The sequence below is a fragment of the Cololabis saira genome, chromosome 13, assembly GCF_033807715.1.
Source record: "Cololabis saira isolate AMF1-May2022 chromosome 13, fColSai1.1, whole genome shotgun sequence".
In the NCBI taxonomy this organism is placed as follows: Eukaryota; Metazoa; Chordata; class Actinopteri; order Beloniformes; family Belonidae; genus Cololabis; species Cololabis saira.
In genome coordinates, this window is record NC_084599.1 from 36172208 (window position 1) to 36200080 (window position 27873).

At 38.1% G+C, this 27873-nt stretch overlaps 1 protein-coding gene across 1 annotated transcript in view; it reads right to left on the bottom strand.

Moving 5' to 3' along the window:
* Window positions 1–27465, bottom strand: part of nek7 (NIMA-related kinase 7) — an 84510-nt gene extending 57045 nt beyond the window's left edge. Inside the window, 1 exon segment of the mRNA XM_061738828.1 lies at window positions 27267–27465. The gene's annotated coding sequence lies outside the window, so the exon portion shown is untranslated.
* Window positions 27466–27873: the final 408 nt, after the last annotated feature.

A 27873-nucleotide genomic window follows, 5' to 3' on the forward strand; every position in this document is an offset into this window, starting at 1 on the left:
AAAACACACTCGGAAACAATGCAATTAACCAAACTAACTCGGTCGAAAGCAGCAAACAGGGAACCGGTCACACTATGAAGAATCCCACCTTTTTACTCTTGCTTTTAGTTGAATTTTAAAGGTTTGTTCTTACCTGTGTGTGACCCTATTTATGCTTTATGCATGCCTGTTTTACTGTTTTTGCTCTTTGCTATTGCTTTTATTGTTGGTTTTATTCTGTTTGCTATATTGTTTTTCACCGTCTTAAAGCTGCTTTGTTTTTGTTTGCTTGCTTTGCTTATCTTCTTTTGACATGTAAAGCACTTTGAGTTGCATTCTATGACAGGAAAGGTGCTATATAAATAAAGTTTATTATTATTATTATTATTATTACTATTCAGACAAAGTGTAAAACTGTGCAATTTGGCATGGACATAACCACACAAACTGAATTAAATTTGCATCATATCATCATAATAGTAATAATTTAGAAGTTTCTCTTAGATCATAAGACTACGCGTCTACTACTTACTTTCTTTTAAAAAGGTCAACAATCCACAAACACTGTGACTGTGGTCTTTCAGGCATGTAAAATAAGTGCTTTCTTTATACATGAACATTTCTTACATTTTTTTTTCCCCTCTGGCTTTTTTTCCTGACCAGACATATTTGCAATTATCTCGATCACACTTAGGTAAACAAATGTCGGAGGGAAAAGACGAAGCTTATTTAATTATTCCTGGTTATGTTCTCTTGAAACGCGCATTTCCTCACCTGAATCTGAAAATATTAAAAAGGAAGCATTTTTTTGGGCATCAAAGGGTAAACTGAGAATTTTTTATATCAACCAACTCTTTAAATCCCTCTGATAAAACCAAACACACGGTCAAAATACACTAATAAGTGCAGGGCACTTTTGGTGCGGCCAGCAGAAAACAAACGGGTATTCAAGAGGGCATGGAGGAAGATCGGATCATGAATTCAGAGGAAATTTTTTCTTCTTTTATTTTTTGTATTTTCGATTCTCAACACATGAACATTTTTAGAATTGCATAGGTCGACAATTTCAATGCCAATAACAATAACTAAGGATTAGGAATGGGTGATATTTTACCGTTCACGATATACCGTCAAAAAAATTCCTCACGATAAGAATTTGTCATCTCACGGTAAAAACGATAAATTCCTGTTGATGTTTTTGTGTAAAGCGGAAGGAAGGAAGGGAGAAAACAAGGAAGGAAGGGAGAAAAGAGGAAGGGAAGAACGAAGGAGAGAGCAGAGGAAAGAAGGAAGGATGGGAAAAAACAAGGAAGGAAGGAAGGAAGGAAGGGAGAAAACAAGGAAGGAAGGAAATGAGCCAGCCAGAAGAAAGAAAGAAAGAAAGAAAGAAAGAAAGAAAGAAAGAAAGAAAGAAAGAAAGAAAGAAAGAAAGAAAGAAAGAAAGAAAGAAAGAAAGAAAGAAAGAAAGAAAGAAAGAAAGAAAGAAAGAAAGAAAGAAAGAAAGAAAGAAAGAAAGAAAGATAAATTCCCGTTGATGAGGTTTTTGTGTAACAAACATGGCGGATCTGAGAGCGAGATAGATTTATAGTTACAAAGGTGGAGTTGAATTGGTATTTTTTTTATCGTCATTTTTACCGTTATCAGGATAAATGCCAGAAATTATCGTGATACATTTTTTAGTCCATACCGCCCATCCCTACTAAGGATTATGTATTTGTTCCAGCTAAATATGATATAAATAAAAGAAGAAAAAGTGCTTGTACACTGCAGCGCTCTCAACTACTCACTTAATGAACCTTTCAAGCACACCCACATTTTTTTTTCCTTTCACCTTTCTGCTTTCTCATTGACACCTGCCTCCCGTTTTGTTATTGACCGTGTGCGTATATATACCCAGCTTTTACAAAACTGATGGTTGAGTAGTTTTTTTTTTTTTAAATAGAGGGCTACTGAACTACAAAGAGGCTGTGAAAAAGTTTTAAATGTGTCCAGACTATCGTTTTCATTGTGGACACCAAGTTTTCCTACTCTGACTTCAAACAGCATATTTTCATTCAAATGGTGAAAAACTGAGTAACACAGGATGAAAAATGCGCAGGGCACAGCGGGCAGGACAGTCCAACAGATACAGAATATATTAAAAACTTAAAAAAAAAAAAAACAGGAATGGAGAAAAACAACTTTTAACCCGATGTGTTCATGGTCCTAAAAGGGACTGTGTGGAGATGTGCGGCACAGAAGTTAGCACTGGCTTTAGCTCCTCTTTAATCCCTATTTCCTGTCTTCTGAATAATTCACTTTAAGCAGGAGGACAGAAAAAAAACAGAGGGATATGATGATGAAAAAGCAAACTAGGGAGGGGCTGGCCTGGTACTACCCAGTTCAAACGAGGAGATTGCTAAATCAGCTCACAGTCGGGGGACAATGCATGTCGAACACTTAGTGATAAGTTTGTATTTAAGGAGGAGAGAGATTGAAGGGCAAGTGCAGGGGTGAAAAAGAGAAAAGAAATATTTAATATGACACTATCCGGTCTGGGTGTGCGATGCGAGGGAATCAAAGGCACCTTTGAGGAAGAGGAAGACGACAGTGAAAGTGCTAGAAGAGTTGTGTCCATGATTACAAGAAATGGAGAAGTCTTTTGAGCCTGTGCTCATAAAAGCGTACCCCAGGCCTCCTCTCAAACCGCGGCCCGACTAATGCTGATGATACAGAAAGAGAGAAGAGAGGAAGAGAGAGGAAGAGAGAGGAAGAAACCTAATGATTGAGGGGTACGGATACGACAGAAGCAGGACACTTTCCAATTTATTTTAATCACTATTCTAAATCATTAGCCCAAATGTGCAAGCACGCATATTCATGGGGCCGTGAGCTGAGACAGAGACAGAGAGGGGTAGAGGACCAATTACACCTCAGCATGCAAACTCGTTTCTGAGGTCTCTCAGTAAGATAGTCAGAGACTTAACAGAATAGGAAATGAAGAGAGGCCGTTTTACTGTCTCTTAATGTAAAAGAATGAGACAAAACAGGAATAAGAAAGAAAAAAAAAAAGAACAACTTTGAAAATAGCTTTGCAAACTACATAGTTAAACTACTTAGACTTTTCAGTACCTTCAAATTTAAATATTAAAATCATCAAGTTAATCAAATGATAAAACTGAACATAAGAATATTACAGTCTGTGACAAAACTGAATTTATTAATCAGCCAGAAAATTACTGAATTCATCACTGTTGATCGTTCAAAGCCACTTCATGTGACATCTGAGGAAACTCAGTGTAGCATTTACTTTTAATTAAAGTGTGTTTCCAAGTTACGTTTCAGATTTAGAGGTACGTACTTTTGTTAAAAGCAAATCACACAAAAAAAACCCAACAACCTTGATGCTTCTGCTCCGTATATTCAAATAAGCATATAAGTTTATATTATTATTGACGACCTTCCCTTTCTGCCAAGTGGAGAGAGCAAAGAAAAGGATAAAAACAGAAATTGAGACAAAAGAAATCTGCAACGGTCCACTGGGACTCTACAAGGCCAGTGAGCCATAATAATGCTTGTCAACTATTTATAGCTATTCCTTACATTTTTCCCCACATTCAAGATTATATCATCACACAAGTAATGAACACAGCATATTCAGATATGTGAAGCCTAATCTGATTTATTCATCAGTTCAAATAACCTACTATGGTACATTTCTCCTCCTACAGACTAGGAATGGGCGATATTTTACCGTCCACGATATACCGTCAAAAAAATTCCCCACGGTAAGAATTTGTCATCTCGCGGTAAAAACGATAAATTCCCGTTTTTGTGTAAAGCTGATTTATGGTTCTGCGTTAAATCCACACACAATATACGGGAAGGATGGAAGGAAGGAAGGAAGGAAGGAAGGAAGGAAGGAAGGAAGGAAGGAAGGAAGGAAGGAAGGAAGGAAGGAAGGAAGGAATGAGCCAGAAAGAAAGAAAGAAAGGAGGAAAGAAAGAAGGAAATAAGGAAAGATATGAGCCAGAAAGGAGGAAAGAAAGGAGGAAAGAAAGAAAGAAAGAAAGAAAGAAAGAAAGAAACTATTAAGAAAGAAAGAAAGAAGGAAATAAGGAAAGATATGAGCCAGAAAGAAAGAAAGAAAGAAAGAAAGAAAGAAAGAAACTATTAAGAAAGAAACTATTAAGAAAGAAAGAAAGAAAGAAACTATTAAGAAGAAAGAAAGAAAGAAAGAAAGAAAGAAAGAAAGAAAGAAAGAAAGAAAGAAACTATTAAGAAAGAAAGAAAGAAGGAAATAAGGAAAGATATGAGCCAGAAAGAAAGAAAGAAAGAAACTATTAAGAAAGAAACTATTAAGAAAGAAAGAAAGAAACTATTAAGAAAGAAAGAAAGAAACTAGAAAGAAAGAAAGAAACTAGAAAGAAAGAAAGAAACTAGAAAGAAAGAAAGAAAGAAACTAGAAAGAAAGAAAGAAAGAAACTAGAAAGAAAGAAAGAAAGAAAGAAAGAAAGAAAGAAAGAAAGAAAGAAAGAAAGAAAGAAAGAAAGAAAGAAAGAAAGAAAGAAAGAAAGAAAGAAAGAAAGAAAGAAAAAATTCCCATTGATGACGTTTAGTAGTATTTAGTATCTTTTAGAGCAGTGTTTTGGCTCCAAAGACTGAATGTGGTGATAGATTTATAGTTAAAAAGGTGGAGTTGAATTGGTATTTTTTTTATCGTCATTTTTATCGTTATTGGGATAAATGCCAGAAATGATCGTGATAAATTTTTTAGCCCATACCGCCCATCCCTACTACAGACTATAAAAACACATCAGTGTAAACACCCAGTCCCATTAACAATGCACTCCCCTCCATCTTCATCTGCCCGTGCACGCACACCTGCACACTTGTATCCCCTCACATCTCACATTCACTTTAGATCTTTTGCCACCGTCAATAGTAAAGATGCCCATTATTGAAAACCGAGCTCAAGCACAAACAGGTGTCAGCCACTTCCCCCCCAATATCTCCGCCCGGCTTGCTCTTGTCCTTCCCATGTCCTCCCCGTCATCCTCCCGTGTGCTCTCTGCTGCTCCTGGGTCTTTTTGACACAAGCTGGCACGTGACTAAAGGCCCCGGCCACCTCACTCCCCCATTGTCCTGTAGCCCACTCTGCCCCGGCGCTGATGGCTCTCTTGTGGCGAGGAGGAGGTCTTTTGTCTGTCACTTCGGCAGGTGCCTTACAGTAAAAGACTGGAGCCAGCCCAGCCCGCGCTGCTTCGTTAGCATAAAACACTGTTTGATGTGCTCATTTCATCAGCCAGAGATGGCAGCCAAGGAGGAGGCTAATAATCTCTTGAAAAACAAAAACATTCCACTCCGGCTTGTAAAAGATAAACTCCAATTTCAATGATAAAAGAAGAGTGACAGACAGCCATGGTACCAGTCAAAAAAAAAGACCGCCAGCCATACTACCTCTGTCTTTTTTTTTTGTTTTTTCTTCCTCCCACTCCTATTAGCAGATGAAACCAATTCACACTGTCAATCACCTAGAATAAACAACATATATTGACAAATTGCTGACTATGTAAGGAAAGACGGAATCATGAGGGCAAAGTATGCAAAAACAGAGCTGCATTTAAACAAGCTGTGTGATCCCTATGAAACCAGCTTAGTCTGTCAATGAGCAGGCTGTGTGAAGGAGAGAACCCCCCAGGCGTTCAGGAGGAGGAAGCCCTGGGGGTTTGGGCTGTGCTTGCACACCCTCACTACATTCACAGCCTCTCAAAATGCGATATCACCATCACACCTCAGTTAATATGGAAAACTGAATGCATAATATGTGGAAGAAAATAAGTTTGAAAGAAAGAAAAAAAAAAAAAACAACACTTAATTTATTCCCGTTTATCTAACTCCAAGCAATGTCACAACTGCTCAGGATCTTTAGGAGACTAAATAAGTAATCGTCGCCATTTCAAAATGCTCCCCTATCCCTTTTTCACAGGCAAATTAAAAAATAAATGGATTAACAATTACTGAAGATCATTTACTAAAGAATTAGTTATGGTGCAACATGCATTAACGCAAACAGCTCAATTAAATTTCTGGAATGATAAGGATGAGGGTCATCGTACACACAATATGAAGTACAGGTAAATCAACATCAAGCATCTTATGCAAGGCTGCAGACTAATTAATAAAATATAAACAATTAATTATTTAATTATGCTGGTGCCCTGTCTCAGGTGTATGCCAGCTTTCACGGCCGAGAGACTCCAGCACCTCCACGACCCAGGACAGAATGAGCTGGTGAAGAAAATGGATGGATGGATATTTGGATTAGGGTGGCACAGTGTTATGGTGGTTTGGTGGCATTATCATCTCATAAAAAACAGGTATTCTGGTTCGTACCACTGGGGAATTTGCATATTTTCCATCTGCCTGCATGGATTTTCTGCAGGTAATCCAGATTCCTCCCCATAGTCCAAAAACATCCATGTTCGAAGTCTCGGTTTTTAGTTCAGTGAACTCTGTATTGAAGGATTTGTTTCTGAAATACCTTTACACTTCAGTGTTTCTACAAAATATCTAACAAGCTCCATCTCCATCGTTTTGCTCAGGAGAAAGATTTAAATTCATGCTAGGCTACAGCAGGTCAGCGAGTTTCCTTCTACCATCTATGAAAATTGTTTATTTTGCTGCAGTAATTGCCCTCTTCTTTAAGACTGCACTGTTCAAATTTCCACACAGACGTATACACCATTGCATTTTTAATCCCACATTGTCTACAGGGAAAAAAATAAATGCAGAATTATTTTTCTGGATGCAAAGTTGACGCAAAAATTGAGAGCTTGGTCTCTTTTGAGGAAATGTTGAATTCTGCTTATGACGTCAAGATTGTAACAATACTTTCTGAAGATTTAAAGCTAGCAAATAAGCTACGTCCCATTGGAATAAAGCGTGAAAATTACAGTAACAGGTTATAACAAATACTGACAGAATTGATGCAATCCTGTCCTTCAAAATGACTGACGGAGGTAAAAGACTGGGGCACGGTCTGCTGAGAATATAGGCAAAGTCCAAGACCCTTTGACATGATGTGCTCTTGACACATGAATCAAAGAGTTGTTTGGTTACAGTAAAGGTAAACACGTTTGGTGCAAGCTAAAGACATTTTTTCAGAGGAATCCCATACCAACCACAGATGACAGAACTGTACATGTGCACCCTGAGGGCATCCAGTGGGTTACACTGTTTGGAATTAACATTTTGCTCTTCTTGTAGCCAGGGACGACCATAATACTTAGGTTGACAAGTTTGCGACACCTACAATTGACCGTTTAGCATTTTAAAAGGCCTGTTTAGAGGCAGCTGTTCCAATCAAATGAGAAAATAGTATTACACGATATCTCACAATTTTGAAAGGGATCTAGGCCTGTGTTGAAAAAAAATCGATTTCCCAATTCTAAATCGATTCTCAGATTAATTCCTAAAAATCGATTCATATGTCTAAAGATTGATTTTTTTCTTTTATTTATTTATGTTTTTTTTTTTTTCATCATTACATTACAACTTTTGGTTATTTTTTTGTTTATCCCCAAAAAAGTAATGTTTTGTTGGACACGAGAATAACTGGTGCCATGTTTTTGCCTTTAAATATGTTTAAAGGTATGAAAACATTAAGGTGTTAGGTTATAATTGCATAAATTGTCTATATTTCATTACTTTATATACTGTCTTGTGGTTACATTTGCAAAAAATGCTAAAAACCAAAAGCTCAAAAATTAAAAACCAAAATAGACCGAAAATGGAACAAATAAAAACGGAATGTGGGAAAAAATAAAACCGATTTCATCCGTCTCTGTTTCCTCCCTGGATCTGTTTGATAATTCTGATCCACACGATGTTTCTGAAAGCAGTTCTATCAGCATTGTGGGAGCTGATTGGTCCTTACAGCATCATTAGCTGCCAATACTTGCTGTTTAATCTCAATATAATACTAGTAGTAATATTTTGCATAACTACAGTCATATAATTCATGCAAAAACTCAAAAAACAGTTTTAATAACACTAACTCAAATCAATATCGGAATCGAATCGGATCAAATCTTGATAATCGATTCTGAATCTTAAGAATCGGAATCAAATCGATTCTTGACATTTGAATCGATCCCCAGCCCTAGATGGATCATTTACTTAGTGATCGTTATCCATTATCATGCTTCCAGTATCATCTAGGAATGTTTTTTTCTTAATAATTCAAAACCCATGTGTCAAATGCAAATTTTTTATGATGTATTTCTATAAGAACAACCCTAAATGTATTTAAATATTAAGAGAAGATCCACACCCAGTTACATACCACAGCCCTGGGATCGTACGATGACGATCCCAAGGCTTTAGGTTGCGTTAGTGCCCTGTGGCAACAACTTATGGTCTTTCACCATGTAGTAGAGAACATTGCACAACACATCAGAGATTCCAGCCCTCCAGGAACCAACAAAGGCTTTGTTTGTTAGCCTCGTCACTGACTGACCACCAAATTAGCTTCATCACCTCTGGCACCAGGATATCCGATGTGACATTCTCTACTGCAGGGCTGAGGTTCTGTTTATCTGCAAGGCTAAAGGGCTTTTATTCAAAAAGAATATATCTTTAATATATGAAATGAGGACAAATTAATTGCACAAAATAACTTCATAAGAAAATGGCATGCTTGGGCTTGACTGTATAAGTAACTTTTGGGCACTGCAGAGAGTCTGGTGTTCATCACAACAGCAGCTTAGTCTTAGGACTGATCTAATGAAGACAACAGGAATCACGAAATGAGAGGATCATCTTCCACGATGACGAAACTATATTATTTTTTTCTTTGTCTTCTGAAAGTTTTAATAACAGAAGGGATAAAATACAGATAAGCAGCAAAATAATACTCAAAAATGCCAGTTACTGGTTAGTCAGAAAGTTAAGCACAACACAATAACACTGAGATTTTCTAGCAAGGTTTTGACGAGGCTACGGCTACTTCTGGCTACCTGAAAAGCCTGATTTACCCAAAGTAAGGCCTAAGATCACAATGACAATGCAGTCTGTTGAATGCAGTCAACAATTTTCCCTAAAGACTAGGGCTGGGGATCGATTCAAATATTAAGAATGGATTCGATTCCGATTCTTAAGATTCAGAATCGATTATCACGATTCGATTCGATCCGATATTGATTTGGGTTACTGTTAATAAAACAGTTTTTTCAGCTGCTGGATGAATTATATGACTGTAGTTATGCAACATATTACTACTAGTATTATATTGAGATTAAACAGCAAGTATTGGCAGCTAATGATGCTGTAAGGACCAATCAGCTCCCAGAATGCTGATAGAACTGCTTTCAGAAACATCATGTGGGTCAGAATTACCAAACAGATCCAGGGAGGAAACAGAGACAGATGAAATCGGTTTTATTTTTTCCCCATTTATGAGAATTTGGTTTTTAACATTTATGCAAAGGTAACCCCAAGACAGTATAATAAAGCAAAGAAATATAGACAATGTATGCAATTATAACTGAAAACTTTAATGTTTTCATACCTTTAAACATATTTAAAGGCAAAAACATGGCACCAGTTATTCTTGTGTCCAACAAAATATTCCTTTTTTGGGCATAAACAAAAAAGTAGCAAAAGTTGTAATGTAATGATGAATTTTTTTTTTTTTTTTTTTTTTTTTTTTTTTTAAATCGATCTTTAGACATATGAATCGATTTTTAGGAATTAATATGAGAATCGATTTAAAATCGGAGAATCGATTTTTTCAACACAGACCTACTAAAGACCCAACCAACATCTCTCTGAGAACGGTCCTCATCTCATGGAGTAGGTTGAACCAGTTACTTTACTTCTGCGTAGAAATGTATTTGTCTTAATGTCCAAACGAGTAGTAATCTTAGAGAAGAAGTCCCCAGTTTTGTTTTATTTCAGAGCAGACTGCTAATGTGAGGTTAGAGAGCTTGTGTTAGGACTTTAATCTGACCAAGTCCTCTTGGGTGTTCTGTAAAGAATGGGAAAAGACAAACCATCACCAGCTTCACTGTTAGTAATGGAAAAGTCTGAAGTCAGTGAACTCTTCACAACCTTGGCTTGAACCTACTACTCAAAAAGAAGGGAAAAAAGATACTAAAACAATCTGGTCTATCCTTAATGTAACACACAAACTCACGTGCAAACAGATGCAGATACACACAAAAGCCCAAGTGCATGAAATGCGGGCGCATGGAAACATGGCTCCACCAAAAAAATAAAATAATAAAAATCAAGCTTTGGTTTGGCTCTGGTTCAGTTTTAAACTCCTGTGGCTTCTGATGAGGGTGTTTCTTGCTGCCATACACACACACATACACACACACACACACACACACACACACACACACACACACACACACACACACACACACACACACACACTTCCAGAGTAGTGCAACTCAATCAGAGGTCAAATACGGTACTTTTGCAACATAAGAGTGTGCATGCTTTTGTCATACTGTCAAGGAAAATAGCTCTTTACTCAGGAACTAGGAATGGTACTTTTTCCTCTCCTGCTTTTTTTCCTCATTTCTTAAAAAAAAAAACAATCTATTTATTCTCAAATAAAAATGCAAAGCCAAATTAACAACTCAACACTGTTATTTCATAACATTAAAAACAGCAACGGCTTTAATGGGCTGAGTGCAGCCTGCGATTTTGCTCATGTGGAGACATGCAAATATATATACGTTTGTCTCAACAAGTATCTGAGAATTATAGCAGTCAGAAATCACCACCTTGTTTTGGTAACGCTGTAATATTGATACTGCAACTGCAGGGAATGAAGGCTGCCACCACAAATGCAATGTTCACGATTTAACGCGCATGTACTGAGTGTTTACTACATATCAATAAAACCAATAGTATTAAGCCCCGACGACAGACGTTCAGCAATGCTGTCTGTTTTCAGTTGAGTTTGCTGAATGCCAATGGTTGACGGTCCCCCGAGTCCTTCCACCCACCACCCATTGCTCTTCTGGGGGTTTCTGTGCTGGGTCTACTGAGGCACACGTGTTCGCCATAACTCGGGCTTTTTATTGTCCATCTGGACGGGCCTCTGACACCGGACTTTAAAGTCAGATGTCCACAGCTCTTAATAACTCAAATCCCCCAAAAATCACAGCTAGGTCATTTCTATCAGCCTTACTGAACATTTAAGAAAATAAAATCTATTGAGTTCAGTTTCTCATCTTTCATTGTTTGTATTAAGTAATAAGTTCCATCTGCCACCCAGAAGAAACGCTTATTCTGGTATCACACTTACTTAAAACTGAGTAGGCCAAGAGCAGGAGAGAAAAAACTAACTCAAAAGTATGTATTGGACACAAGTAAAAAAGTAAAAAATGGAAAAGTAAACCAACACAAGCACAACATATGCATAGACAGATGCAAAAAAATACATGCAAAAACTCTTGAATGTTCATTTTTATTCCTCCGGCACCCATTCTTCTTTGCATGAATGCATTACCCAGCACACTGACAGAGCGTCCCAATATGTGAGCGGGCATGTGCGTGTAGCTGACGATCAGAGAATAACGTTACCCCTAAGGGGTCGCACCTCTCTCCATTCTCGCCCTCCTCCCTTATACACCCCTCTCCACTCTGTGCCTGCAGGGATTTCCTTTTTCAGTTCAGAAGAGATGTCAGACCTGTTCCACCATCCAGAGCACAAAAGCTGGACTCTGCCCTATATTCACAAAGCATCTGTGAAACTCACCAAATCAACCTCATATTAGAATTTCAGATTCCAACGGGGGTTAAATGGGGTAACACCCGAAATCAAAATGTCCTAAACTGGCATCCAATTACTCCCATCCAATGACAGGAGGGTTCCTCTTGTAAGTGCTCAAGTTAGGGAAAAGGAGTGTGTAGACGACAACTGTTGCAAAGATAATGCCAAGCGTTAAATCTTCCTCTGCTGCAACACAAGTCTAACTCTTCTGAAACTGCTGTAACAATTATAGCAAAGAGGTAAACGAGACAGAGCCCTCTCTGGGAAGTTAAAATGCATTTAAGTTGACTTGTACAACAACACTGGCAATTTTAAAATAAATGTTGTTGAAACGTCTTTTTTTTTGGAATCCACATCTTGACGTACTCCAAGAAAAATAACTGAAATATGAAGGAGTGCTGGCATGTTAAAATTAACTTGATTACAAAAAATCATTAAGGAATTTCCTCTACTTCGAAGCGTTGTTTAAGTAAAAAATGAATTTAAAGCTCACGCTTCGCATGGATTATTTTTAGTGTGACAGGGTTTTTGTAACGTGTGTCAACAGTTTTGCTCGGGACCAAAAACCGTGACAACAACAACGAGCGAAAGCAGCAAAGCGAAAGTAATAAGAGAAAGAGGCGGAAGATCGGAGGTGTGGGATCATTTTAAAATAAAAATTAAGCTCCCGGTCCACATCGTGTGAGACTCCAAGTTCCAAGTCCCGGTCCACAGCCAAGCATTGCTGTCAATACTTATTGGTTCTGAATGTGAAGATGTACAATTTAAAAAGGCAGTGTTTGAGAATATTTTTTATTTTATTTGTTGATACTCATACCATAATAAGTGGGAAACAATTGTTTTGTTTTTATTTTATTTTATGTCTCAGGAAATGTTACATTTTTAAGTAATTTTATTTATTTTTATTGGAAATTTTAACAAACAGTTTACCATTTTGCATAATTTGTAAGTAAATGTCTATTTTTCTTATAAAAAGTTAACAAATTGGTTGTTTTTATTAATTGATCCATCTTGTTTTCTGTTGTATATTTATAATTGGGCTTTAATTAAGAAAAAGTAAGTTTTATCCGATTACTCAATTATTCGATGGAATATTCAATGGGATAACAGACGATTACCAAAATATTCAATAACAACATCCCAAGTTAAAATATCAGACAAAGCAATATTTTATTACTTTTACGAAATGTCTTGCTCTCTGGGTTCGCTTTTTTATACTTGTCCAAAATTAATGTAGGCGGCTTTAGCTGTCTCTTCTGATCCTCTCTTGTGAAAAACTGCAGATTCCTTAATGGCACTACGTCATACATCAGTAATGAGGAAACTAGTTCACAGAGCTACAGTGGACATCACAGCAGAGATGACTAAAAAAAAAACCTCAAGAAAGTAATGATGGAAGACAATTAACCAGAAACCAAATGAGAGTATCTTGGAAAGCGTCTTTGAAGTGATTTAACGTCATTTACGAAGACCCTCTCAGGTAAAACTGCTGTTCAAAGCAAATAAAATCTGTTATCCTCCTCATAAATGAGAGAATAAAGAAAAACTCTGTGCTTTACTATGAAAATGACAACACTTTACATATCCACAGGAAAAGGCAAATAAAGTGAACAAAATTGAAGATAGTAATTATGAGATCATTGAAATCAAGACTGATTCTCATGCAAAAATGCAATTAAACAGCATGTTTTTGTTAAAATTAGCAAAGTAGGTGTTGACTTAGCTCCATGAGGTCATTTAAATCTAAAACACGATCTCGCCACTTGTGTTTACATTCATAATCTAAAGGGTATTGTACAGAATTCCTGCAGTAAGTTAATATAAAAAAATAAAAATGGCAATTAAGAAAATTGCAGAGAACTATAGATGCAAGAGACAGAAAAGGCTGCCCAACAGGGTTTGAGAGCAACTAAACCAGAGAGGTCTTTCCCACAACTTTCATTTATTAGAATATTAATATTTATGAGATTTCCTGCCTCCCACCCCCCAACCTCTCTGTTTTTCCCCTCAGACGATTTGAACATGAAAAACTTGAAAAGCGCAAATTCCAGGAGTTGCGTATCACAGTTTGACCTGGAGCCACACAGCAGACACCAACGACGACAGACTTGCTGTTCAAAGCAGGCGGGAGCTGCTTTCATCAGGGGATCCTGGTGTTTTTTACAGTGTGACACCAGCAGTCCATGCCATCTGCCTTTTTCTAAAATCAGAACTTCAAGATGTGCTTCCTGCTTGTGCGTTGTTTTTAGCCGGGGCTTTAAAAACCGAGGCCCGGCATCATGCGAGTTTTCGTGCTACGCTTCTTGCTGACTATGGTTTACAGCCAAGGCTCACAGTGTGGAGCAATGTTAAATATTTACTGTTAAACTGACAAGCCAGAACGGGTTGGGAAACCAGCCAGGCATTCACAGTGTTGCGGCATTGGATTCTGCCCCCCATGTAAGCACAACCCCAGCAAATCAATCTTTTTTTTCCAGCCTGTGAAGAATCACACCAGCCTACTTCCCTTCTTGAGCCACAAGCCCACTTCCTGTAAGCCAAGCCAAGTGGGACAACCTTTTTTTTTTTTTAGGGCCTTTTCGTCCACTCTTACTTAGCACATATTGTATATCAAATACCACACAGAAAACACATACACATACATAATTTGTACTTAAAAGACACCTCTACCGTAGACCCAAGTCTCTGCTGACTCCTAATGCCTGCCATCAGACATCTGTAAAATATTTTTATTTGGTGCCCCAATACCACACTGGCAAAGGTCTCTCATCCTTGGCTTGGCAGGACTTCTGAGAGAGCCAGCCTGGAGCGCCATACAGGCCTAACCCCTGCTGCTGCAGCTTCCTGCTGCTCTGAGGGAGTCGGGCTGCCTGCCTCCCTGACTGTGGGCCGGGCTGGGCAGGAAGGAGGAGGCTGAGGGGAAGCCCCAGGTAGACGGGACCCCCAGGGGAAGGCAGCCAAGAACGGGACAGACTAGCAGGGATAGAAGAAGCTAAGGATAGACTAAAAGGAAAAAGAAAAAGATGGGAATCTACACAGGGAAAGATGGGGGCTGGTAAGCAACATGAGGGAAGGGTCTAAGATGAGAAGCAGTAATGGAGGTTAAAGAAAAAAATGCATGGCATCGAAGTGGAAAGAGAGAGTGAGACAAAGAGGCTTGAGGGCAAGTTGGACAGCAGAAGTTGAGGGTAGCTTTTCTTATTATCACTCCTCTTCCTTCTCCATGCCCTCGAGCCTCGACCACAACCTCAAAGCCCCAGGCCAAACCAGGAGACCATGGAGACCAAGAAAAAAATGCTGTGAGTCAGGGTACCAACAGGAAGGGAGGTGAAAGGAAAAAAGATGTCTTCCACACACAAATGAGTCAGTGTGAGACAAAGACCAAAAATCTAAACAAATGTATGGATTTTACAATTAAGTTCTTCTTGGATGTGAATTATAAATTAAATAAGTATGCTAGCTCAGCTCTAAAGATATATACGATAATAGTGGAAGACCATGACTCAATAAAATCATTCACTAAATCTTATTTCAATATTAATAATGGATTTTGTTGCAATGACATTTTACAGTTGCATTTTTTTTATTATTCTGTTTAACTGCTGTTAAAACAAAAAATAAAATGAAAAGGAAAAAAGCACCACTTAGCAATACTTTCTCATGTTAGCCGTTTTCAAAAATGACCAAACATCTGCAAATTCAATCCATAACGCTGAAAAGGGGAAGAGGATTGACAAATTTGTGGAGAGTTTCACAGCCAATTACATTGTCTGACCAAAAAAAATTTATTAAAGAAGCCCACCGTATTGATACTGCTTATCAATACGCCCCAGTGAGAGTTGAAGGTCGTGGCCTGATGAAACCAACAGAAACATTTCATCTGCAAAAAGCAGAGACCCAATTCTGAGGTCACCTAACCAGACCCCCTACGCTCCTCGGCTGCACCTAGAAATTCTGTCCATCAAAGTAATGAACAAAATTGGTGTCGAAGGGGAAGCCTTAGTGCAACCCCAACGGGAAATGAGTCCGGCTTACAGCCAACAATGCGGACCAAGCTTTGACACTGGATGTTGAGGGACCAGAAAGCCCTAATAAGGGATTCTGGTACTCCATAATCCCGGAGAACCCTCCCCCCCCCACAAGGGAGACAGTCAAATGCCTTCTCCAAATCCACAAAATGCATGTGGACTTGTGCAAACCCTCATGCCCCCTCCAGGACCATGTTGAGGGCGTAGAACTCCACTGTTCCACGGCCAGAATGAAAATCCACACTGTTCTTCTTCACTCCGAGATTCGACTATCTGGTGGACCTTCCTCTCCAGTAACCTCTCCAGTAACAGTGAATAGACCTTAACACGGAGGCTGAGGTGTATGATCCCGCTTTAACTAGAGCAAACTCTTCAGTCCCCCTTCTTAAAAAGGGGGACCACCACCCAGTCTGCCAATCCAAAAGGTAGTGTCACCCATGTCCACGCGCTGTTGCACAGATGTGTCAATCAAGACAGCCCCACAACATCCAGAGCCTTAAGGAACTCAGGGTGAATCTAATCCACCCCTGATGCCTTGCCACCAAGGAGATTTCTCCACCACCTTGGTGACCTGAGTCCAAAAGATAGGAGAACTACATGCTCAAAAGCTATTCTTCGTTATAGGAAGGTGTGTCGTGGGATCAACGTGTTCCTCAAAGTCCTCACAACGACGCTAGTTGAGGTCAGGAGCACACAATCCCCACTATACACAGTCTTGGTGGTGGTCCGCTGCTTCTGGAGTCTCACATGCCAAAAAGGCTCAATAGCACTACTCCTTCAGCTTGAATCCATCCCTCACCACTGGTGTCCACCAGAGCATTTGTGAATTACTGCCACAACAGGCACCAACAACCTTATTGCACACTGGTCAGCTGCCTCAACAATTAAGATCTGGATCATGGATCAGTGTTTTCCAACCCTGTTCCTCGGTCACACTCACTTGCAAGTTTAATTTGTTGCCCTACTCCTATATACCTGGCTAATATTGGTAGACCTTGTTGGCAAACTGATGGTGATCCAATCAGGTGTGTTTAAGCAGGGAAACATCTAAACCATGCAGGGCAGCGTGCCCCAAGGAACAGGCTTGGCAAACACGGCTCTTAATTCATCAAACAACTAAACAGTAACTCATAAATCAAACAAAATCGTGAGTGCAATAAAGATTCTTAACACTAGCGTCCAATTATCCTTTATAAAGATTTGGAGTCAGTTGGGAAATTTCCAGGCTGGAATCCTACCAGCAAGATCAAAACAGGCTCTGGTTCTTTTTATTAAAACTTTAACAAATATGTAAGATATTTATATTATATATTAGCAAAAAAATAAAAATTAGTGCTCAAACAGAGAAAACCGAATTTTAAACACATGGTGCGCCAACAATGCCATTGCTTACACAGAGTTAAAAAAAATGATCAGAATTAGCCCCAACTCACCCCTGATCTTCATGCCCACAAAGAACATGAGGCATCAAGAGAAAGGAAAAAAAGACTGTAAAAGGGTTGGAAAAATGTCCTTAGCATTTCACACTGACAACGGGGAGGGTAAAACAGACAATCTGTCAAAACAAAATGCTTTCACACAAATTTGCTGTCTTTGCCAGCAAATCCCGTATGAGACATTAAGGCTTATTTGTGGGGAGGCTGGAACAAATGCCCATAGCACAGTCAGCAACACACACACAAAAATAAATAGATAAATAAACCTTCCTCCCTTCTGCTCATGAGCGCAAATTCATGCTGCTTTTGTCTCCTCTCATGACAAATATGTACTGTCACTGTTACTGAAGTGGTGTTTACAGTGGCATATAACATCTTGTAATTATTATGTGAAAGTGGATTGTATCCTGAGGCACTTGTATTTTTGCATTTGGATCATCAGAAGAGATAGAGAGGGAGAAGAGACAAGTTGAGAGTGATAGCCAATAAAAAAGGAGCGTTGAGCAGAGTCATCTTCTGTTGCAGTTCAGACACAGTAAAGCGTTTATTCCTCAACCTGCAGGAACTCGCATACACTGGATGAAATCCCTTATTACACGGCTCCCCCTTCCACCTTTAGGAGGTCAAAGCTGATCTTTTAACAGTAGTCCCACACTCTCATCAATGTTTGTCAGGGCTGGGCATTAAATCAATTTTATTGATTAATTAGAATTTATGGTTGCATAAAAGATGACAGCTGATTTTCGATTTTATTATGCATAATTATAGTCTTGGCTGCTTCCACAAGTTTCTGTAGTGTCGTCATGTGTTGAGTTCCCTTTAGCCGGTCTGTGTTTGCGGCATCCAACGTCGTGTGAACCACTGTCAGATGTAAAGTTTGTCTGTAGTCTTTGGCAACGAAAGATAGCAGCACGGTTGATGTATTCCAGCGTCTTAAATGACAGCGCACAGCTGAGTGGGAGAAGAGCATGTCATGCAAACTGCTGTCTGCTGTAAAGTTTGTCTACTCTCCATGTCAACTAAAGGTAGCAGCGCACCTAATTTATTTCAGCATCTTAAATGAGTGTGTGAAGTGTGTGGCATCCACTGCGAGATGCACAAGACACACCCTTCACACAGCGAGGCAGCACTCGCAGCATAATTTTTCAAGGAGGTATCCCAAATGACATGAAGATGTGGCGGCGTTATATGTTACTAAAAATATAGTGCCCATTTATAATCAAAAGGCCTGGATTCATCCACTAGCTAGATGCAATCAACTCCAGATAGAGTCTCCTGTATTGTGACCTATGTTAGAATAAATTAAGAATTAAATTTAAGATTGTAGTTGCAAAAATTTACTTTGTTTTTTGCTTAATAGAGATTTTATTTTTAGGCCATATCGCCCAGCCTTACGCCAGAGCAGAAGATCAAGGTACTCTTGAAGCCACCGCTGTCACGTATCTAATCATATGATGCCAACAAAACAATATATTATGAGGCAACACCACCTGTATTTGGTCACAATAAACAAGCAAAAGCATCAAGCTCATTCAGCAGGTTCACACTGAGGCCAAACTTCCTTGCGTATGGCAATTTCAATCTTTGCGCTGAAATGAGATAATCAACTACAGACAGTCAACGACAGAAGTTAATTGTTCCAGACAGACTTGCAGCTGTACAAGTGTATCTCTGAGAGCAGTGGTGATTTATCGAGAACATCTTGAAGCTTGATGCCTATTAAGAAACAGATATTTATGTTATACTTGTGATTATCAAGATGTGACTTGCTGTGTGTACAAATGTTCTATCCTCACCTCTGCCTGCAAATTCAGCAAAAGGGTAGTCTTCATTCTTTCACAAATATTAGCAAAGCAAGGCCAAAAAATAAATGTTCTGTATAATAAGGGAATAGGTATGAAATTGGTTTTGTAAATACAATATAAATATAATAAACAGTTTATCATAAATGCAAATATAATTAGCTCTTCCAAGGGGGGAGCTAGGTATTGCTTAATTTTAATAAGATAATTATTCCTCATCGGCTTAACGACTCTTTCGCAAGTTGGAAAAAATGATTAAATGTATTATTATTATTATTATTATTATTAATTCATTCTTCTTATCAACAATACCAACAACCATACGAACAATAATAATAATATACTCCCAGAGCTGTTTCATATTAAACATTTTAAAGCCAAATACAAGATTATGGTAGTGTAAAAATACAGTAATTACTATTTTGGGGGTTTGTTTTTAATACTTGATGACTCCTTGGTGTAAAATAAACAGCCAATACTGTGTGGACATGTCACGAGCTGACCTCGAGATACTAAAACATTTCATAAACATTAATACAGGTCCTTGGTCAGTCGTTTTTTACTCGTCTTTGTAGTGTGTTTCCCCCCAAAGCACTACAGTCCAATAAAAAAGCATCAATGCCACAGCGAAATTAACAACATTCACATGACACGGGGAGCTGCGAGGCATCCTCCAAGAACATTTGAATGCTTGAAACATCAGTGACCCTTCATATGATAGAGGCGAGATGGATATGGAAAATATTGACAAGCTGGCTATTTGAGAGAAGTGCAAGACGCTGCTTAGACAGCCCACACTCATTGCCACGGGGCTCTTAAATACCAAAACGATGTGAAGAAGCAGTGGCGACGAAGAGCCCCCTGCTGCGTCTCCTCACGTTGCCAGCGTCTGGCCAAAAATATAGCAATTGAGCACAAAAAAAACTACATTCACCTGCCAGCTTGGACACACAGTCTGCGACTGCGCAAAGAGGATATAGTATCATAAAGACTGTAAGGACTATTTTTTTTCTTTAAGATATTTGTATGGGCTTCACTTAATGTGTATAGATTACATAATTTAAAACTAATATTTTATTTAGATTTTTATTAATAAACGATTTAAGCTTCATGCATTTAAACTTAAATGTACTCTAAACTGAGGAAATAATTAATGTCATAATATTGTAAAAGGTATTAAGCTTCTTTGTATATATATATATTTTTTTTTTAATTTAAATTTTACATTTATTTGTGTTTATTTTAGTTAATTCTTGCTTTTATCCTCTCATTACACTCCAAGCATCAACAATGCCCAAGTAGCCGATGTGTTGAGCTACCTTTTCCAGCATTATTTTAGTACAATGCCTAGCCAAGGGCTTTGACATCATGCAAAAGACAGTGTTTAATGTAGCTCAAAAAGGCCTAGGGAAACATCTTCCTTCAAATATGCTTTGCAAGAGGGGAGGGGGGCAGTTTTTTTTTTGTTCTTTGTGAAAACCCAAAGGCAAGATGACTGTTGAAGTGGTCAGATGACAAATGTCTCATCTGATCTTTAATCCAGAGGAGGGGGGGGGGCTGTAGGGCTAAAACAGGAAGTTCTCTGAGGACTGAGTGATTTGGTAAATTCCATAGTGCTAAATCACGGCTCTGACTGCAGCAGATTTCTCAACATCGATAAATGGCATTTTAGCTCAAGAGTTATAATTTCTTAGAAACACAAAATCTCACTGACATTCAGCCTTGGTGTCTCCATTTACTGTGGCTGATCCAATAGGATCTACAAGCTGCTTAGCAAACTAACAAGCCATACCTCCCATTTACCAAGTAATAACAAAAGAAAACAACGACGAAATTAAACAAACCAGGACAATGAGATCAGCACTGAAGGAGGTGAGACGGTTGCTGCGTTTCTGTTTGGATACATGGCAACAGTGATGATAGATGAAAAGTGACGACTGATCGGCGTCATCTCCGGACCACGGCATATCCAATCAACAAGTCAACTCATCACTTCCCATTAGGCCTGTGTTGAAAAAATAGATTTCCCAATTCTAAATCGATTCTCATATTAATTCCTAAAAATCGATTCATATGTCTAAAGATCTTTTTTTTTTCTATTTATTAATGTTTTTTTTTTTTTCATCATTACATTACAACTTGTGGTTATTTTTTTTCTTTATCCCCAAAAAAGGAATGTTTTGTTGGACATGAGAATAACTGGTGCCATGTTTTTGCCTTTAAATATGTTTAAAGGTATGAAAACATTAAAGTGTTAGGTTATAATTGCATAAATTATCTATATTTCATTACTTTATATACTGTCTTGGGGTTACATTTGCAAAAAATGCTAAAAACCAAATGCTCAAAAATTAAAAACCAAAATAGACCGAAAATGGAACAAATAAAAAAGGAATGTGGGAAAAAATAAAACCGATTTCATCCGTCTCCGTTTGCTGCCCTGGATCTGTTTGGTAATTCTGACCCACATGTTTCTGAAAGCAGTTCTATCAGCATTCTGGGAGGTGATTGGTCCTTACAGCATCATTAGCTGCCAATACTTGCTGTTTAATCTCAATATAATACTAGTAGTAATATTTTGCATAACTAGACAGTCATATAATTCATGCAACAGCTCAAAAAACAGTTTTAATAACACTAACCCAAATCAATATCGGAATCGAATCGAATCAAATCTTGATAATCGATTCTGAATCTTAAGAATCGGAATCGAATCGATTCTTGACATTTGAATCGATCCCCAGCCCTACTTCCAATAATGCATTTTTCCGGCTGCTCTGAGCCCCTAACCTACGGTTGAGAGGTTTATTGTAATGGAGACACATCAGGCCCCGTAAAACTACCTCTGGTAGTTTTACACATCTATCATCTATAGTGTCTCTTCCCGTGATAATACTAATCAACTTACCTCTAAACCTCTTTAAGGGTTACCACTTAACCAAACCAAACATTATGATCACCACTTGTCTGGCAACCAAGTTATATTCAACAGCAAAGCCATTAATCATGTAGTACTGCCAAAGCCTGTCAAGAGTGATCAAACCTCCCATCAGCCGACAAACAAGGGGAGACATACTGGCAGAAAACCTTCATCAGAGACTGACGCAAACATTTGTCAGCCATTTTCCGATTATCTGGTTCATGACACATTCCTTGATTATCAACTTCACAGAGCCAGCCAGTGTTCATCTCAATCACCTGATGATGCTGGCAGACTCAAGCCTGTTGTCTCTGATAATGATCGAATGTGGCAACAGAGAAGTGAGTAATAACTGGGTCAACAAGGTATGTCAGCTTCCACTAACTCTTGTTTGAATCATCCCTCTGTAGCGTAGCCAAATGTGATAGTATGACGCCTGAAATATTAAGCCGTGATGGGCAGCGACAGCAACATTGCATGGCTTTCAGCCTACATGTGCTGCACACACACCCCCACCCCCTCTGCAAACACACACACAATTGTTAGACTTATTACAGACTAAACTGCCTTCATACCTGTGTATTTGTCGAGGTGCAACTTCTTTTTTTTTTTTTTTTAAATACTTTGGTAGCATTTATTTATTCATCATTAATTAATGTGCTTAAATTTCTTGTGATAATACTTATGCTGATCATCATTTCTTAAAGTACTGACCCGTTTATTCAAATTATGAAAAAGTATTACAATTAATTGCAGACAAAATCTGTCCTTTTTTTAGTAAACAACATTTCCATTTTCTCCAAAACTGTAGCGAGTTTTCATTCTCTGTTACTGAAGATCTTACAGCATACTTGAGAGTGACACTTTGGTGGCACAGTGAAAGACACGTACCGGGGAGTATTTCTTCAACAACTGCTTGACAGATACGGACAACTACGTACAAACTGAAATCAATAAAGAACTTTAAATTGCATTTCTTCTCCAACTGAAGTGCTGTAAATACTTGTGACTCCTTAGTCTTTCATTAAATATTTCTATTTGAAGGCACTCACTTAATGCCCCCTTTGTAGAGATGGCTTCTTTCATCAGCGACTGGAAAATAACATCCGTGTTAAACATGTTAGGAACTGTGTCAGACTGCATCAAATGAAATCAAACTGAACCATTCTGTTTAAAAATGTGTTGTCCTTTCATTTTAGCACATGTATATAAGAACATACTGAATTATCTTTATAATGGAGAGATATACACTCCTAGTAGATTACATCTACTGTATCTGCATGTGTTGAACTGCTATATTTAATGTTAGATCTAATGACAGAACCAGCAGACAGTTTAACTGGGTCTTTTATATGGCATTTAAAGAGAAAGTGCATCAGCAACTGCTGCATGACCTCAACCATTGATTATTGAATGAGACAGGGGAAGGAAAAATGACTGCAGATATGTCAGCAGTGCACCGTGTAGCTGGTCAGGAACAATGTTTGGATTGACCCTGGACAAACACTCACTTGTTACTAGGGTGGCAAAGAGGTGGAAAATTTCCAGAAACGTTCCACCTGAAGTCATCTAAACGTACGTCATTTCATACATTTAGCTAAAAACATATTTTTCCCAGCTACATTTAAAATCTCTTCTCAGCGCCATCCTTCAATAAATTCCAGGTCAATCTCTATTTATTTTCATACTTTTCAGTTAACTCCAAAACAAGTTTCCAACACTGAAAACTCTTTTTTAAGATGAATGATCCACAAAGTCAACATTGCTGTCGATTAAAAGAGCCATTCTTTTTCATTTTGTTTGTTTTCTTTCTTCTTAGCTCCTTGGATCCCCCTATGTTGATGGGGTTTAAATCACTTTTACAATGTTTCCTGATGTTCCTGGTGTTTCACTTTTCACTTGGTTCGGTTCTTGTTCATAATTGTTGTTTCCATTCCAGTCTAAACGCCACGTGGCGTGGCACGCGGTCAGCGCCATCACTGGTTTTATCAGTGTTGGCAGAGCGTCATGTTTTCCGTCATGTTCGACAACTGGCCTGAAGGAAGCACGACAGCTCTGCATTTTAACCCAAAGTTCACAGGTTGTTTTTATATTTTGTTTGTACTGAAGGCAAAATAAATTCAAAATTTGAGCTTCATTCACAAACTATAAAATTTGTTGATGTAGCCCAATTGCAGCTAGAAGTAATTTGTCTACGGCTACTAACATTACTTTCTATAGCAATGTTTGTTTATGTGGTTCTTCACCACACACAATGCACTACGCCTATGAGTAAAAGTCTTCTTGGCTCAAGAATTAGGAATCCACCTCATTCACAGAGCTTTCACACTACAAAAAGATGGCACAAAGTCCATCTTATTCAAATGGTCCCGGTACAGATGTTTTGGTGCACCAAAGGGCACCTGCCGCGTTCACTGTCCCAAGTGAACCGCAATCATGGCCAGAGAGCCTTTGGACTAACACTATTAAAGCACTAAAAATACTGATAATGGTCCTATTTATTATTATTATTACTCCGATAATGACTCAATTAGGTAACAGCACCAATACCTGGACATAGTGGCGTAAAACAATGTGCAGTCGTCCCACCACGATGAGATTACAACTTTACTTTAACTGGTTTTTGATGATAGCAGGGTAGGAAGATGAATACAGGTAGACAACTCATCCCAAAATAATGTTATAAGTATAAGTATAAATATTACTTCAAATAAAATTGAAAGGGTAATTTAAACATATAAAAAAGTAGTTTGCCCTGCTTTCTTATTAAAGTACACAAAGTGAGTGTTGCTTTTACAGTTTATAAGCAGGTTGCGTTTACGTATACACATGAACAAATATATAATACAGTTTTGGTCTATTGTGATGATGCTTTGACTTTTTAGAATCCTGTTTTGGCTGATTCATAGTTAGTTATAGTTAAATAGTTTATAGTTAAAGTTATGCAGGCATTTGGAAATTAACTTAAGTTTCATTTCAGATTACTTTATTGATCCCTTTGGGGGTTCCCTCGGGGAAATTGACATCTCCATCTCACACACACAGCACTGTCATTTACAAATCAAACACCCCAAAACCCAAAACCCCCATATAAAGATAAAAAGATAAAAACATATAAAAGATTAACAAAAAAAAGGTAAAAACCAAAATAAAAATAAAAAGTGCAGTGCCATAAAAGAAAGAGGTTTACATATACTGTATATTTCTTGACAGCTTTTACACAGGAATTTTTGACAAAACATGGAAACACGTTTTTAAGAACAAGCCTGATAACTTTCAATGAATTTGTGAGGTTTAATTTTAACTTTTAACAAGATCGCAGCAGTGTTGCATCACAAGTGGTCACTGTGCCATGTTTCATAAGTATAAATATTCCTTCAAATAAAATTGAAAGGGTTATTTAAACATATACAGTAAAAAAGTAGTTTTTCCTGCTTTCATATAAAAGTACACAAAGTGTGTGTTGCTTTTACAGTTTATAAGCAGGTTGCATTTACATATCTACACATGAACAAATATATAATAGTTTGGTATATTGTGATGAAGCTTTGACTTTCTAGCACCATGTTTTGGATAAAAATCTGATTCATAGTTAGTTATAGTTAAATAGTTTATAGTTAAAGTCATGCAGGCATCTTGAAAGTTTAGTTTTACATATACTGTATATTTCTTGACAGCTTTTACACAGGAATTTTTGACAAAGCATGGAAACACGTTTTTAAGAACTTGCCTGATAACTTTGAATGAATTTGTGAGGTTTAATTTTAACTTTTAACAAGATCACAGCAGTGTTGCATCACAAGTGGTCACTGTGCCATGTTTCACAAGTATAAATATTCCTTCAAATAAAATTGAAAGGGTAATTTAAACATATAAAAAAGTAGTTTTTCCTGCTTTCATATAAAAGTACACAAAGTGTGTGTTGCTTTTACAGTTTATAAGCAGGTTGCATATACATATCTACACAACAAATATATAACACAGTTTTGGTATATTGTGATAAAACTGACTTCCTAGCACCATGTTTTGGATAAAAATCAGATTCATAGTTAGTTATAGTTAAATAGTTTATAGTTAAAGTCATGCAGGCATTTTGAAAGTTTCGTTTTACATATACTCAGTACTCGAGTTGAGGGGGGATGAGGGGGGATGGCATCCCCCCTGAAATAAAAACGGTCAAAATCATCCCTCCTTTCCATCCCTTATGTCATTTCATCAATGAATGTGGTTTTACTGCTATTTCAACATTTAGAGTCATCACCAGAAAAATAACTTGTTATTTGACAATTTTCACCTGTTTCAAGTTAATTTTCACTTGAAATAAGTAGGAAAAATCTGCCAATGGGACAAGATTTATCTTCTTATTACAAGCAAAAAAAACGTGTTCCACATGCAGATTTCTCTACTTATTTCAAGTGAAAATCTACTTGAAACAGGTGAAAATTGTTGTTTTTTCTAGTGATGAGTCTTGTTTTAAGTGTAATGAGATTTTGTTTACTAAAATAAGAAATTTTAACTAGAAATAAGACAAATATTCTTGTTAAGATTTTGAGTTTTTGCAGTGATCCATTTTACTTATCCTGTGAAGGACAGAGGCATATTGATAAGTTCATAAGACTGTTTTTTATTGTTGTGTTTTGATGTATTTGATGTAAGCCCAGTGGATATTTAAAGCTTACAGAAGGCTGCATTTAACTGCTGCTATGTCATTCCTGCAGGTGTTTTGGTCAGTGCTATTATTTGTAATATATTATATTATTTGTAATCAGCACAAATTATCTGTCCCCATATGATAAAATCCACCATCCCCCCTGATTTTTTTTTACAACTCGAGTACTGCATATACTGTATATTTCTTGACAGCTTTTACACAGGAATGTTTGACAAAACATGGAAACACGTTTTTAAGAACAAGCCTGATAACTTTTAATGAATTTGTGAGGTTTAATTTGAACTTTTAACAAAATTGCAGCAGTGTTGCATCACTGTGCCAAGTTTCAACCCCAGATTTGTCTAAAAGGGAGAAACCCAGGCTGCACTAAAGCCGTGGTTAGGAATAATGTATCAATACTGTCCCAATGCCGCCGGTATCGATCAATGACAGAGTCCAGATCGTAATTAAAAGAGTTTTAAAGACAGCAAGTTGGCATTTTATGGCTAGCGGGCTAAGCTAAGTAGCGAAGTTTGGAGAAACTTCTCCAAGTTTGGTCCAGACTTGAGTGTAAGCAGCTGCAGGTTGCAGGTTCGAGTCCTGTCAGGACTAGGCTCCCCTGAGGTGGATTATCAGAGGCGGGGGTCGCAAACACGAGGTTATAAGCGAGGACTCACCAGGAAGTGGACTCTGTGTCTTTGTTTTGACTTTTCCTGTCAAGGTCGCGGCCAGGAGTGGACTGAGAGGACCTGTCGTCCTGCGTGGCACTTTTCCCCCCGAGGAGAGCGCCTGGGCCGCGGTGTCAGTCGAGACGTGGACGTGTTTTCCGCTGGAAGGCCTCGCTGCTCCGCGGTCTGACCCCAAATGTAAACAAGCCCAGATCCCGCGGAGACAAATACCGCGAGACTTGGCAGACGGGACCAGAGCCTCTATCTGAGTCAGAGTCAGAATCATAGTGAGAGTCAAAATCAGAATCAGAGTGAGAGTCAGAGTCAGAGTCAGAATTAGGGTTGCCACCTTTCACAAATAGAAATAAGGGACACCCCAATTTCAGCAGCGCAGCCGCCAAAAAAAAGGGACATCCCCAAAACTTCTAAACTGCATAGAAATGTGTTTATTTTATATGAACAAACAAAACGCTTTGATTTAAAGTTTAAAGTGCTTTAATAGCATTGAACTTGCATGACTGTACAGACAGACAAACATACAGTACAACTGAAATAGCCTACTATTCTACGTACGTCCACATCAACCCAGATGTAGAATAAAGCTACAGGTGAAGAA